Below are 17,021 nucleotides of genomic sequence, written 5' to 3'. Positions count from 1 at the left end.
TTGCTTGGAAACTATCATTCTTGCTTGTTGGGTACCATCTCTTACGATTATAATTGACTAAGCGGATTAATATATAGAAACATGAGCATGTACGGAATTAATTGTGTTTTTTTTCACATATTTGATGGTTGTTTTACCCCAATACTAATGCTGTTGTAATTTGTAAATTAGCAACCAACGGTCATTGTTACCAAACATCTTTATTATTAGTTGATGATACAACTAAGAGCATCTCCAATGGTTGTTGTTGTGGGCAAAATTATCGTGCCATCGTGTACCAATGTAGATGTGACACGTGGCACGTATTACGACCCGTAAGCAAAAACCATACGATGTCTATTCCGGAGTATAAGTATCAGTCTACGTACCTGCAAAGTATGTGTATTTGTATTTATGTACGTATATAAATATGTGTTTTGTATTTATACCTAAGGAGCATACGTAGCAAATACTCTATGATGGGCACAAAGGCCCTAACAGCCCACTTCTGCCTAAAAGGGCCAGGAAACTGTAAGAGGGAAGGACATGTGTCCTCCTCTCATACCTCAGCCAATCATGTAAAAGGAATGTAAGGTTATTCCAACAGTAACCTAGTACTATATATAGCCCCATTTCCCTAGAAAAAGGGGTCACAAACAGAATACAATCAAGAACATTTTACTGCTCTGCCTTCTCTCTACTTTCTCTCTCTAACAATCCTCTTGTTTTAACATTGGCTACCGGAAACCTCCAAATCTAGTCTCCCGGAAAAACCCCACAACATTTGGCGCCGTCTGTGGGGAGGTACGGTAGTATGGATGAGCAACGACAGGAAAATGATGCTGGGCGGCCTGTACGGGTGGAACGGCCACCGATGGAAAGGGAAACGCCGACCGAGTAGCAGCATACGTCGTCTCCAAGAATCATTGGAGATGCCGCCCGGATTTTTGCAGCAGGGCACACACCGCGTCATGCCGCCGAGGTGGAAGTGCTCAGTGAGGAGGACGAGCAGGCGAACCGCACTCCCCCTGGTGGGCACCTAGATCCTCGATCAGGCACAGTAATTGAGGAAAATCCAGACATGCCCGTGTCCGTGGGTGCCCTACGAGCTATACTGGCTGAGTTCCAGGCTGATATGGGCAAGACAGTCAATGCAGATGTGCAGAAGAGCATGTTGATCTACACCACTACCGCAGCTGCCAATCATGAGAGGCCGGCGGATAACAGGCCGTCATTGTCCCTGCGTCCCCCGAACGTCTGGACCAGGCAGACAGGTGAGGACGTCAGGAGGCAGCCACCATCAAATCAGACCCTATCTTACCTACCACGCCGACTGCCACAGCGGTTGGTCGGCGAAACGTCTCGAGGACGTGAGCAGCCACATGCAGAACAGGTACCTGATTCCGAATCTGAACTTTCTGATACCGGGTCGACTCCCGTCATGCCGGATAGACCTCTCCCTCACCCAACCTACACGCACTTGAGACAGACGCGTCCAGGGGCCACTCGTCCTACTCTACAGACTCGCCGTCGTGAGTCTTCTCGGCGGGAACCGTACTCAAGGTACCAGGATCCTGTGTATCACATTCAGGAGGGAGTGTCCAACATGGCACTAGGACATTCCACCCCTTTTGCAGATAACATCATGAGAGCACCAAGGGAACCCAAAGTTAAGCCGCCCAACATTGATGCCCATGATGGGACTACAGATCCAGACATGCATCTCTTAGTTTACCGGCATCACATGTACGTTCAAGGAACAACTGACTCAACTTGGTGCAAGTATTTTCCAGGTACACTCAAAGGAGTGGCATCTAAGTGGTTTGAGAGGCTTCTAGCTGGAACCATTCGCTCTTTTTTAGAGCTCGAGTTATTGTTTTCTACCCGGTTCATGGCCCACAAGGAAGAAAAGAAGACGAGCATGCATTTGAGTAGAATTCAACAGGGGAAAGACGAGTCTCTGAGGAGCTATGTGAAGAGATTCAATTTAGAGGCCGGGCAAATTCCAGATTTGCCGGATGGTGTTGCATTTGATAACTTCATTAGAGGGCTTAAGAAGGGCTCATTCAAGTTTGATCTGGTAAAGAAAAGCGCCCGAACCATGGCAGAAGTGCTAGATGAGGTTGAGGCCTTCATCCACGCAACAGAAATTTGCAGCGTCCCCAAAGATCCTAGAGGAAGTGATACCGCTGAGCCGGCAGCGAAAAAGGAAAAATTTGAGAAGAAGAGCCGGCCTAACGGGACGTGGGATATTGCAAAGGAGTCAGACAGGGTTCCCGGGGCGGCAGGCCAGAAGAGGTCCAGAACTTATGACCGGGAGCGATTTGAGTATAAAACTGACATGTACACAATTCTGATGGACGTTGGGTCCAAATATGAGATTGACCGACCATTTCCCATGAAGTCGCCACCAGAAAGCAGGGACCCCAAGCTGTATTGTCATTTTCATAGTGACATTGAACATGACACCAAAGAATGTAAGAGCCTAAAAAGGGCACTGGATGGCCTAGCCGCTAAGGGATTGCTAAAGAGTTATATCAGCAGAAACACGGGAGGTTCTGGAAAACCGTTCTACAAAAAGAACAAATCACCTCCCTCGGAAGAGGATGGGAACCGTACTGACCCAGAGTTTGTGGCCGTCATATCCGGAGGGTTGGCCGCTGGTGGTCCAACCATGAGGGGTCAGAAAGATTATGCCAAGCGGCTGGGGCAAGTGATGCTGTCAGGCAAGGCCACAGCCGACCCATTTCCGAAAGTAGAAATCGGCGAGGCCGACCGTGGGAAAATAGCCACCCCGCATGACGATCCGTTGGTAATTGAGTTGAAGGTCGCCAATCTGAGGGTTAGGCGTATCTTGCTTGACACAGGAAGCTCGTCAGATATAATTAGTCTAGAGTGCTTGAACCGGCTGCAACATGATTCCACAAAGATAGAGAAAATTCATTATACCATTATAGGCTTCGGAGGTAGTATCATCCATCCAGTCGGCATCATTTCTCTCCCTCTGCGGATGGGAAATAAAAAGGAATCTCGTCAAATGGACGTCCGTTTTCTCATTGTGAAAGATCTGACGGCATATAACATTATCTTGGGGCGTCCTACCTTGAACAGGGCAAAGGCCGTCATTGTGACTCACTTGATGCTCCTTAAGTTTGTTTGTGATGATGGGAGCGTCAGCACCATACATGGCAACCAGCAACAGGCTAGAGACTGCTATTTAACCACCTTGAGTCCGGATGCATGGGGGCCAGGTGAAGAGAAAGACACGTTTGGAAACAAACGAAAGTGTGGCGGCACACAATCCAAATCCCTGAAAGAGACACTAACTATCTCAGCGGCGCATATGGAAGAAAGACGACCGGAGCCTGTTGGGGTTCATTACAATGTGGTATTAAATATAGACAAACCAGAAAGAATAGTCCCCATCGGAATTCCCCCTGACGACCCGCTGGCGGCAGAGTTGGTCCACCTACTGAGAGAATTTGAAGATATCTTTGCTTTCAAAGTTGAAGAAATGCCGGGTATTGATCCTGCTGTGGCCGTCCATAAGCTGAATGTGGACCCAAATTTTAAACCGGTTCGTCAGAAGAAAAGGAACCATGGGGAAGACAGAAATCAGGCGGCAGCGGCGGAAATACAGAAGTTGATGGATGCAGGGTTTGTTCGGCCTAGTCAGTACCCCGACTGGGTTGCTAATGTGGTCCTTGTCAAGAAACCGAACGGCACCTGGAGGATGTGTGTTGATTACACCAACCTCAATAAGGCATGTCCAAAAGACAGTTTACCATTGCCAAAGATTGACCGGCTTGTCGACTCTACGGCGGGGCTTGCCATGATGAGCTTCATGGATGCATACTCAGGGTTTCATCAAATTCCCCTGTGGCCTGACGACCAGGAAAAGACGTCGTTTATTACTGAACAAGGTATATATTGCTACAAGGTAATGCCGTTTGGTTTAAAGAATGCGCCGGCCACCTTTCAGCGACTCATTAACACTGTGTTCACCAAGAAGCTCGGCAGAAACATTGAGGCTTACATTGATGATATGATTGTGAAAAGTAAGCAGCGAACGACACATATAGCTGATCTGAGGGAGACACTCGAAACTATTCGGGCTTACAACATGAGACTGAATCCCAAGAAGTGTGTGTTTGGGGTAACGTCGGGAAAATTCTTAGGTTTCTTGATTGATGAAAGAGGAATCGAAGCCAACCCGGACAAGATCCAGGCAGTGATTGATATGAGCTCACCAAAGACAGTAAAAGAAGTCCAGCGGCTCACAGGTTGTCTGGCTGCCCTGGGCAGATTCCTTTCCAGAGCCGGAGACAAGTGTCACTACTTTTTTAGAGCAGTCAGGAAAAAGGCTAAGTTTGAATGGTCGGATGAAGCAGAGGCGGCACTGGTAAAATTAAAAGATCATTTGCACACCCTACCTCGTCTTGTTAGCCCCTTGCAGGGAGAGACTTTATACATGTATCTTGCCGTATCTGAACACTCGCTGAGTGCCGTCCTACTGACAGAGAGGGAGGGAATACAGATGCCAGTGTACTTTGTCCATCATGTCCTTCAAAATGCTGAAATTAGATACCCTACAGTGGAGAAGTTTGGTTTAGCCTTGTTCATGGCCAGCAAAAAACTTCGTCCTTATTTCTTAGCCCACAGGATAGTGGTCTACACAGATCAATCGCTTAAAATGCCCTTTGTAGACGCCTACTTTTGTCCCCATTCCCGAAAGGGAAGGTTCGATGATGAGAACATAAATCTCCACTTGGCAACGCATCTCCTATAAAATAACGGATCTCAATCACCCTTTCATTTCAGCCAAAACTGCTATTTATATAAACCTGCTAAGAATAGTAACTGCAGTAAAAGGTAGTTGTTAAAAGTGGCAAAATCATAAAAGATAGAAACCTGTCAGAATTAGGTGTTGCACTCCAACATAAATCCTAAAAGAGATAGAATTTGCATTCTTGGTATAAATCGAAAATAAGAGTTACGTATTAATTAAATTCCTGACGAACCTAGAGTTCGTAATGGGCCCAGACGCATTCCGTCATAAGTTAAAACGCACTAAAAGACTCAGATAAATCTCAAAAGCTCTGCGTTCTAAGAGTCCAAATCTGACAAAGAACTCGGCCCAGATCCCATTTTCAACGCCTTGATCTGGGCGCCGAAATCTTCGGCGCCCAGCCCTAGGCGCTGAAAATGCCTGGGGCCGTTTTATCTCCGGAATTTTTTTGGATTCGTATCTTAAAAATCTATCTTTCACACACTCTTTTCCTATAAATACAGCCTAAAACCGACGTGAAAACAGATAATTCCATAATCTGAGTATTGACTCTAGCCTTAAGCCTAAGCCTCACGCTGCGAAATTGATCCAGCGTTCTGTCGCAATCGACCCAAAAGTCGAACAGAACGCATCCTGCCCCTTGCAGCTTGATGAATTAAGCCTAAATACTGGAACATTGCTTAGAAACCCGAGATTCGTTAAATAAAAGGAGAAATAGCAAAGCCAAGTGGTTAGTTTTCTGAGAACCACAACGCACCTCTCAAGGGTGTGTTGTAATGTGTCCCTCATATGATTTAATCGCTTTCATCACCCTTTTATAAAATTGTCAAACTATTAAATTGATTGATCTATCACGCCTAATAAGATAATACCTTGGACAATTGAATTACCATGCTAGGTACCTTAAATCAATCTAAATAAGATAATCACGATCGATTCAGTATTATGTGTTGCATATTGCTAAAATCAATTCAGAATAGTTTAATAGTTTAACGCATGTCCCTTCAATTATTTATGCTGAGCTAGTAAGGATAACCTGCCTCTGGAGTATTATCGATGAGCACTCCTCTCGGTAACTACAGTCTCCCGAACTCTCAATCTCTGCCCTGCGGGTGTACGTTGAGCGATCCCCACACCAGGGATCACAAGGGAACCTATGGCCGTCGTGGTCGAATATAATGGCACTCCCTTTATGTCACGATAACCGGGTTTTGTCAGTTTTTCTCATTGTCGTTAAAAACTGAATGGCGACTCCTATATTACTAGTCAATTGGGTGTAAACTCATAGGAAATCCAATTACACTTGATCTGACAACGTCACGCCCACGAGGGACGAGGTCACGCATTAGCCTTGTGCTTTTTCGACCCCCTCATAGTGGCGACTCCACTAGGGATGTTAATGAAATACTCGTGCTCGTAGGTAATCAAAATAGCCGAAGGGTGAAACGATCCTACCCCGCGTTTATTTCCCTATCAAGTTGGGACAACCTGAAAATCAGCATATTAATGTGAACGGACAGAACCGCATAACGCATCTTGGCTCCCTTGGCATGTTTCATCTCGGGAGTTGGGAATGAGGATACCCATCGCCACCCGGGGGGTGCATACGCTTCGAATGTTGTCCACTCGATACTTTCGCTAGTAGTACACCTATCCCAAACCCAATCGCTCGCCCACTAGGTCCCTCTCATTGGTGCATGTTAGGTTATGATACATATGAATAAACATAAATCATGCAGAAAAACCATAAGGCCAGGAAACATATTATTCACACATAATCATTTAGCATAATTCAGATGCAGACACTTTGTAGCGTGCCCTCCCTAGCTGCGCCCGAACCGAACAAGAACAAGTCTTTAGGACTCCAAGTGTCGTCCCTCCGTAGATAGTCCACAGCACGTCCGGGTCCGCCTTAAGCTTCACCAACTAGAATCGCCCTTAAGGTTACTAGGATTTTCGGCTAATATGGGTTGCAATTGTTTATCTGATTTTTGCTTGAAAATCTTACCTTTTGAATACTTCAAAATCTCGATATAAACTGTGAACCCAGGCCACATATTTATAGGGGTATGGAAAGAGAATTGGAATCCTACTAGGATACGAATTAATTAAATTAGAATCCTAGTAGAACTCTTATTTAATTAATTTATCTTTTAGGATTAGGAATTTAATCATATATCGAATCCTGATAGCTTTAGGATTCATATAGCACGCACACGAGCATCGCACGAGCACCGCACACTCGCGCAGGCCTTGCGGCCCACGCTGAGCGCACAGCGCCTCGGCCCATGCTTGTTGCCTGTGTCCGCGCGCGCGCCCAAGGCCTTGGCTGGGCCTGGCCTTGCGCTGGGCCTAGTCGAGGCTTGGCGTGTGTTGGTGATGCGTGTGGCTTGCTGGGCGATGGCCTCGCTTCGTGCTGGGCTTTCGTCTAGCGAGCCTCGTCCGATGCTAATTCGTACGATACGCTTCCGATTAAATTCCCGATTCCGGAATTCATTTCCGATACGAACAATATTTAATATTTCCGATTCCGGAATTAATTTCCGTTTCGAACAAATATTTAATATTTCCGTTTCCGGAATTATTTTCCGATTCCGATAAGATTTCCGATTCTGACAATATTTCCGTTTCCGGCAATATTTCCGATTCCGGCAGTATTTCCATTTCCGATAATATTTTCCGATACGTACCATGTTTCCGTTTCCGGAAACATCTACGACTTGGATAATATTTATATTTCCGATACGATCAATATTTCCGTTTCCGGCAATATCATCGTTTCCGGAGTATTCATTTCTTGCTTGTGACGATCTCAGCTCCCACTGAAACCAAGATCCTTCGATTCCGAATATCCATAGATGGAGTATTTAATTCCATTAAATACTTGATCCATTTACGTACTATTTGTGTGACCCTACAAGTTCAGTCAAGAGTAAGCTGTGGATTAATATAATTAATTCCACTTGAACTGAAGCGGCCTCTAGCTAGGCATTCAGCTCACTTGATCTCACTGAATTATTAACTTGTCAATTAATACTGAACCGCATTTATTAGACTTAATATTATATGCATACTTGGACCAAGGGCACTATTTCCTTCAGTCTCCCACTTGTCCTTAGGGACAAGTGTGCATCTCCTAATTCCTTTGTCGCTCGATGCTTGCTCTTGAACATAAGGTAAAAGTTGTCATCCTTATTATGTCCAGAGGTGTTTCTCGGTTTCAGAGTTCAACTGATCAAATAAACAGATAATCATAGCCTATGATTCATCCGAGCACGGCCATGCATTTTACAGTTTCTAGCTCTCCGAGTGGCCTTGTACAACTTTTAAGCATCTCATCCCGATTTATGGGAGGACAATCCCAATCTTGTGATCTTGAGATTAGACTTCGTTTGATAGGTGATTACCTGAGCGTTGCCTTTATAGCCTCCTTTACGGTGCGACGGTTGGTCAACGTCAAAGTAACCAGTTCTCAAACAAGTAATCTCAAATCACTCAGGTATTGAGGATTTAGTGTCTAATAATTTTAATGAAATTTACTTATGACAGATTTTCATCTCTTACAGTAAAGTTTCTGTTAGGTTATGATACATATGACAATTCATAAATCATGCGGAAAAACCATTAAGCCAGGAATACATATTATTTACACATAATCATTTAGCATAGTTTAGATGCATACTCTTTGTTGCGTGCCTTCCCTAGCTGCGCCCGAACCGAACAAGAACAAGTCTTTAGGACTCCAAGTGTCGTCCCTCCGTAGATAGTCCACAGCACGTCCGGATCCGCCTTAAGATTGACCAACTAGAATCGCCCTTAAGGTACTATTATTTTCGGCACTTTATAGGCAATTGTGTAATTGAATTTTGCTCTCAAAAACTCACTTTGAATACTTGAATGCTCGATGTAAATATGTGACCCTAGGCACTTATTTATAGAGTTTATGGAAAGGAATTATAATCCTATTAGAATACAAATCTATTTAATTATAATCCTACTAGGACTCTAATTAAACAAACTTTATCTATTAGGATTAGATTTAATCATATTACGAATCCCGGTAGCCTTAGGATTCGAGTAGCACACGAGTGGCGCACAAGCACCGCACACCCGCACGCAGGCCTTGCAGCCCACGCCGAGCGCACAGCGCAATGCCCACTGTCGCAGCCTTGTCCGCGCGCGCGCCCAAGCTTCGGCTGGGCCTGTTCGTATGCTTGGCGTGTGGTTGTTGCGCTTGGCTTGCTGGGCGATGGCCCGGCTTCGTGCTGGGCCTTCGTCTGGCAGGCCTCGTCCGATGCTAATTCGTACGATACGCTTCCGATTAAATTCTCTATTCCGGAATTCATTTCCGATACGAACAATATTTAATATTTCCGATTCCGGATTTAATTTTCGTTTCGAACAAATATTTAATATTTCCGTTTGCGGAATTATTTTTCGATTTCGATAATATTTCCAATTCTGACAATATTTCCGTTTCCGGTAATATTTCCGATTCCGGCAATATTTCCATTTCCAATAATATTTTCCGATACGTACCATGTTTCCGTTTCCGGCAACATCTACGACTTGGATAATATTTATATTTCCGATACGATCCATATTTTCGTTTCCGGCAATATCATCGTTTCCGGAGTATTCATTTCTTGCCTGTGACGATCTCAGCTCCCACTGAAACCAAGATCCGTCGTTTCCGAATATCCATAGATGGAGTATTTAATGCCATTAAATACTTGATCCGTTTACGTACTATTTGTGTGACCCTACGGGTTCAGTCAAGAGTAAGCTGTGGATTTAATATCATTAATTCCACTTGAACTGAAGCGGCCTCTAGCTAGGCATTCAGCTCACTTGATCTCACTGAATTATTAACTTGTTAATTAATACTGAACCGCATTTATTAGACTTAACATTGAATGCATACTTGGACCAAGGGCATTATTTCCTTCAGTCTCCCACTTGTACTTAGGGACAAGTGTGCATTTCCTAATTCCTTTGTCGCTCGATGCTTGCTCTTGAACATAAGGTAAGAGTTGTCATCCTTATTATGTCCAGAGGTGTTTCTCGGTTTCAGAGTTCAACTGATCAAATAAACAGATAATCATAGCCTATGATTCATCCGAGCACGGCCATGCATTTCACAGTTTCTAGCTCTCCGAGTGGCCTTGTACAACTTTTAAGCATCTCATCCCGATTTATGGGAGGACAATCCCAATCTTGCGATCTTGAGATTAGACTTCGTTTGATAGGTGATTACCTGAGCGTTGCCTTTATAGCCTCCTTTTACGGTGCGACGGTTGGTCAACGTCAAAGCAACCAGTTCTCAAACAAGTAATCTCAAATCACTCAGGTATTGAGGATTTAGTGTCTAATAATTTTAATGAAATTTACTTATGACAGATTTTCATCTCTTACAGTAAAGTTTCATAGGTCTTGTCCGATACTAGTCTTCCCAAAGTAAGTATCTATGCAAATGATTATGACATTGCCATGTCCACATAGTTCAAGAAACAGAACTACTAGTCATCTTGCATTCTAGTCGTCTAACGTTTTCTATGCGTCCAATTTTATAGAAAACTCCGACTAGGGACCATTTTCAACCTTTGACATTCAAGTTCACTTGATAGACATTTCTTAGTCACAGGACTGGTCCTGACAGTCTATCTTGAATATATCGTCAAATTGAAGGGACTCATCATTTAATAAACCACAAATTAAATGGAAAAATGAATTCTTTTCATTTATTGTGAATGATTAACCAATAATGTTTTACAAAGATTTAAAATCTAAAACTTTAAAACATTAAACAGGGTCATCAAAGCCATTCTCCAATATGCTTGATTCCCATAGCTGCAGTGTGCGAGTTGTGCTTCGCCTGCGGCAGAGGTTTAGTCAATGGATCTGATATGTTGTCATCAGTTCCAATTTTGCTTATCTCGACTTCTTTTCTTTCAACGAACTTTCGTAGAAGGTGAAATCTACGAAGTACATGCTTGACTCTCTGGTGGTGTCTAGGCTCCTTTGCCTGTGCAATAGCTCCGTTATTATCACAATACATGGCTATTGGTCCTTTAATGGAGGGGACTACACCAAGTTCACCTATGAACTTCCTTAGCCATATAGCTTCCTTTGCTGCTTCATGTGCAGCAATGTACTCCGCTTCAGTTGTAGAATCCGCAATGGTGCTTTGCTTAACACTTTTCCAGCTTACTGTACCTTCGTTGAGGCAGAAGACAAACCCAGACTGTGATCTGAAATCATCTTTGTCGGTTTGGAAACTTGCGTCCGTATAGCCTTTAACAATTAATTCATCATCTCCACCATAGACCAGGAAGTCATCTTTGTGCCTTTTCAGGTACTTCAGAATATTCTTGGCAGAGTCCAATGCGCCTCTCCTGGGTCTGACTGGTATCTGCTCGTAGCACTGAGTGCGTACGCAACATCCGGGCGTGTACATATCATAGCATACATTATTGAACCAATCAATGATGCATATGGAATCCCATTCATTTGTCTACGCTCATCAAGTGTTTTTGGGCACTGATTCTTGCTTAGAGTCATTCCATGAGACATGGGTAGGTAGCCTCGCTTGGAGTCCGCCATCTTGAACCTATCAAGCACCTTATTGATATAAGTGCTTTGACTAAGTCCAATCATCCTTTTAGATCTATCTCTGTAAATCTTGATGCCCAATATGTACTGTGCTTCTCCTAGATCTTTCATCGAAAAACATTTCCCAAGCCAAATCTTGACAGAGTTCAACATAGGAATGTCATTTCCGATAAGTAATATGTCGTCGACATATAATACTAGGAAAGCAATTTTGCTCCCACTGACCTTCTTGTATACACAAGATTCGTCTGCGTTCTTGATGAAACCAAAGTCACTGACTGCTTCATCAAAACGTATATTCCAGCTCCTGGATGCCTGCTTCAATCCGTAGATTGATTTCTTTAGCTTGCCTACCTTTTTAGCATTCTTTGGATCCTCAAAACCCTCAGGCTGTGTCATAAACACAATTTCTGTTAAAACGCCGTTTAAGAAAGCGGTTTTGCATCCATCTGCCATATTTCGTAATCGTAATATGCAGCGATTGCTAACATTATCCAAATAGACTTTAGCATTGCAACTGGTGAAAAGGTTTCATCGTAATCCACACCGTGGACTTGCCTGTAACCTTTTGCAACCAATCTAGCTTTGAAAACTTCTAGTTTCCCATCCTTGTCCTTTTTCAGTTTGAAAACCCATTTGCTTCCAATGGCTTGGTAGCCATCTGGAAAATCGACCAAATCCCATACTTGGTTTTCAGACATGGAGTCTAATTCAGATTGCATGGCTTTATGCCATTGCTTGGAGCTAGGGCTCGTCATAGCTTGTTTGTAAGTCGCAGGTTCATCACTTTCAAGTAATAGAACATCATAGCTCTCGTTCGTCAAAATACCTAAGTACCTTTCCGGTTGAGATCTATATCTATGCGATCTACGCGGGGTTACATTTCTAGATTGACCATGATTCTCACCAGAAACTTCTAAAGATCTCTGAGTTTCATCCTGCATGTCATCTTGAGCATTCTCTAGAGTTTGTTGTTCGACTCGAATTTCTTCGAGGTCTACTTTTCTCCCACTTGTCATTTTGGAAATGTGATCCTTTTCCAAAAAGATACCATCTCGAGCAACAAACACCTTGTTCTCAGATGTATTGTAGAAGTAATACCCCTTTGTTTCCTATGGATAGCCCACAAGGATACATTTGTCAGATTTTGGATGAAGTTTGTCTGAAATTAATCGTTTGACGTATACTTCACATCCCCAAATCTTAAGAAAAGACACTTTTAGAGGCTTTCCAAACCATAACTCATATGGAGTCTTTTCAACAGCTTTAGACGGAGCTCTATTTATAGTGAGTGCGGCTGTATTTAGTGTATGTCCCGAAAATTCTATTGGAAGTTCGGCCTGACCCATCATTGATCTAACCATGTCTAGCAAGGTTTTGTTCCTCCGTTCCGACACACCGTTCCATTGTAGTGTTCCAGGAGGAGTCAATTCTGATAGAATTCCACATTCTTTCAGATGGTAATCAAATTCATAGCTCAGATATTCACCGCCTCTATCAGACCGCAGTGCCTTAATCTTCTTGCCTAATTGATTCTCTACTTCACTCTGAAATTCCTTGAATTTGTCAAAGGATTCAGACTTATGCTTCATTAGGTAGACATAACCATATCTACTGAAGTCATCAGTGAAAGTGATAAAGTAGCTGAAACCACCCCTAGCATTTGTACTCATTGGTCCACATACATCTGTATGGATTAAACCCAATAGTTCAGTTGCTCTTTCTCCAACTTTAGAGAAAGGTTGCTTCGTCATTTTGCCAAGTAAACATGATTCGCACTTACCATAATCCTCTAAGTCAAATGGTTCTAGAATTCCTTCCTTTTGAAGTCTTTCCATGCGTTTCAAGTTAATATGGCCTAATCGACAATGCCACAGATAGGTGAGATCTGAATCATCCTTTTTGGCCTTTTTGGTATTTATGTTATATACTTGTTTGTCGTGATCTAATAAATAAAGTCCATTGACTAATCTAGCAGATCCATAAAACATCTCTTTAAAATAAAACGAATAACTATTGTCTTTTATTAAAAAGGAAAATCCCTTAGCATCTAAGCAAGAAACAGAAATGATGTTTTTAGTAAGACTTGGAACATGGAAACACTCTTCCAGTTCCAAAACTAGCCTAGAGGGCAACGACAAATAATAAGTTCCTACAGCTAATGCAGCAATCCGTGCTCCATTTCCCACTCGTAGGTCGACTTCACCCTTGCTTAACTTTCTACTTCTTCTTAGTCCCTGTGAATTGGAACATAAGTGTGAGCCACAACCTGTATCTAATACCCAAAAAGTTGAATTAGCAAGTATACAGTCTATAACGAAAATACCTGAAGATGGAACGACTGTTCCGTTCTTCTGATCTTCCTTTAGCTTCAAGCAATCTCTCTTCCAATGCCCTTTCTTCTTGCAATAGAAGCATTCGGATTCAGAAGTGGGTTGAATGACCTTCCTCTTTTCAGACTTGGCGCCAGTTTGCTTAGTTGGGCTGGCTTTCTTGCCACCTTTCTTAGCATTCCTCTTCTTTCCAGATTTCTTGAACTTGCCCCCACGCACCATAAGCACATCTTGCTTATCACTTTTGAGCGTCTTTTCAGCGGTCTTCAGCATACCGTGAAGCTCAGTGAGCGTTTTGTCCAGACTATTCATAATGTAGTTCAGTTTCAACTGATCATACCCGTTATGAAGAGAATGGAGGATGGTGTCTACAACCATTTCCTGAGAGAATTGCTGATCCAGCCGACTCATATTCTCAATGAATCCAATCATTTTGAGAACATGTGGACTTACGGGCTCGCCTTTCTTAAGCTTGGTCTCAAGAATTTGCCTATGAGTCTCGAATCTTTCGACTCGAGCCTGATCTTGGAACATGTTCTTTAACTCACTGATGATCGTGAAAGCATCTGAGTTGATGGACGTTTTCTGTAGATCTGCACTCATGGTTGCAAGCATTAGACATTTCACATCCTTGTTGGCATCAATCCAACGATTGAGGGCTGCCTGAGTGACCCCTTCACCTGCGGCTTCGGGCATCGCCTCTTCCAGGACATACTCCTTTTCTTCCCGCATAAGAACTATTTGCAAGTTCCTTTGCCAGTCAAGGAAGTTTTTCCTGCTCAACTTCTCCTTTTCGAGAATTGATCGAATGTTGAATGAATTGTTGTTTGCCATAATTAAAACTACAATTGAAAAAGAATAAACAAATAAATAATCATTCACAATTTCTCTTAATAAACTTAAATTCTAGCATACATGCATAATTCAATGTTCATTAAGCATTTTATTTATGTGTTCCGGCAGGTGTGAATAAAATGATTCCAAGATCCTAAAACCCATTGAAGAATTAAGCACATTATGTTTTTAGACTTAATTCTAAAATCTTTTAGGTAAGCAAAAGCCTTTTGCTAATAGTCTAGAAACTACTCTTGGTTGATAGGTACGTCTAAGGACTTATTAGGTAAACCTATCGATTTTGCCACGACATAAAAGGACTCCTTACTTATATCGTTGAGTTTCACCAAAACTAACATGTACTCACAATTATTTGTGTACCTTACCCCTTTAGTATCGATAAGTAACACCTCGCTATGGCGGAAAACTATTACTAAGATCGATGTAAAGGATATCCAAGTAAGTGTTATTTTGGCATGGCACCTTTTAACTCAATTTTTAAGTTTGGAACTTAAGGCTCTTACTATGTTGGTTAGATTTTAAGTGAACTAAAATCCTTAATCATGCAACATAATTAAGCTTTGATCTCATGCATATTTAAGACATATTTAATAGCAATAAATAACTTAAAGCATGCATAAGATAACTGTGATCTAGTATGGCCCGATTTCATATTGAAGCTTCAACTTCAAAGTCCGTCTTGAAAATGGATTGGAAACCCCGTCTTGAATTTCACCGTGGGATGCGCCATTTTCTTCAAGTAGGATAAGCTATAATTAAACTAATTACAACTATTTGATGGTACGCAGACCATATTTGAATTGAAAAACAAATTTGGTGCTTTAGACCAATTACATTCAAATTAATGGTACGCAGACCATATTTTCTATCCTATTTGGGCCATACTAGTCACTTCATAACCTGCAAAACAGTACATAAACAATATATACCATTCATCCATTCATTATCATGAATGGCCCACATAATTGGTTAGTTAAAACACATTGTATGCATCACTTAAATATTTGCAGCAATTAATTAAGGGCACCAATAATCTACCAATTATTCAGTCCTTATTAATTCTAATCAAGCTGTTTAACCTAAAAGGATTTGTAGACCTAATCAAGAGTTTATGACTAAAATTTCTCCCACTTAAACCAATAAATTCATATGCTTTACTAATTTTAAACATAAAAATGTATTTCTAGTCTAACCGGAAACATACAAATTTAATTAAAATTTAAAGCTCATATTAATTTATAATTGAATCCACTTATTTAATTTATTTCAGTTGAATATAACGAATTTAAATTAATTCAAGGTTTAATTTTAGTAAAATAATTAGTATAAATTAAAATTTATAATAATTATAATAATCAAAATTAAATCCCGAGAAAACAATTTAAATTATTAATTTTAAAATTAATTAAAATAACTCGAACTGAAAATCTCAAATTAAAATTTAAAACGCGACAATCGTAACACGACGAGCACTTGGGCTTGCGCCCAAGCCCCGTCGAGTGTTCGTGTATTAATACGCAAGCAGGCCACACGCAACGCAGCAGTGCAGGCCACGCTGCGCGCGCCCGCTCGCTCGTCGCGCATGCTTGCCTCGCGTCTGCTTGCTTGCTGGGCGTGGCAGCTCGCGCTGTGGCGCAACACGCTCGCTGCCCACACGCGTCTGCACGAAGGCTTGCGCCTTGGCCCTTCGCCCTTACCCACTCGCCCATATGCGCACAGCACTCGACACAGGGCAGCGTGCTGCCTTGTGCTCGTGTGCCATGGCTCTTGCTCGTTGCGACGTATCGCATGGGCGACGAGCTCCCTTGCTCGTCGTCGCATGCCCGCACTATACAACACCCCTTAAGGGTAACACGTAGCGTCCATTGCTTTGTGCGTGCAAGTTTTATGAGCGAATTGCATAAAAATTAAAACTTTTATTTCCAAAATTAATGACAAATTAATAAAACATATTAATTTCATAATTTTAGGGGGAAAAATCGAAAATTTATTAATCAATTAATTTCCGATTAACATGGATTCAAATCTAGGGCATAAAAAATTAAAAATTTAACATAAATTAACAATTTTTATGGTGGATTTTAATCATTGGTACCTAATTAAATTATTAATTAATCATGAAAATCAAATCAATTCTAAATTATTCGAATTTCAACAAATTAATCATAATTACAAATTAGGTTGTATAATTAACAAGTCTAGGCATTCATAATTGTTAAACATATACAGTAGGTCAATCAAAAACTCAAGATTTATCAACAAGAATCGCAAATACTTAATTTAACATCTTAAATTTACAAACTTTTGCGTTCAAAAAACTAAAAACCTCCGAAAAGTCATAGTTAGGCTTCGAATTTGGGAATTCTGGGTTCGGCATTGACACAAAAATCACTCGATTTGGATGAGTAACGAAGAAACTGTCGAAAAACTGCGTACATATAATTAAATAAACG

The sequence above is a fragment of the Spinacia oleracea genome, chromosome 2, assembly GCF_020520425.1.
Source record: "Spinacia oleracea cultivar Varoflay chromosome 2, BTI_SOV_V1, whole genome shotgun sequence".
Taxonomy (NCBI): Eukaryota; Viridiplantae; Streptophyta; class Magnoliopsida; order Caryophyllales; family Amaranthaceae; genus Spinacia; species Spinacia oleracea.
This window is presented reverse-complemented; position numbering follows the sequence as displayed.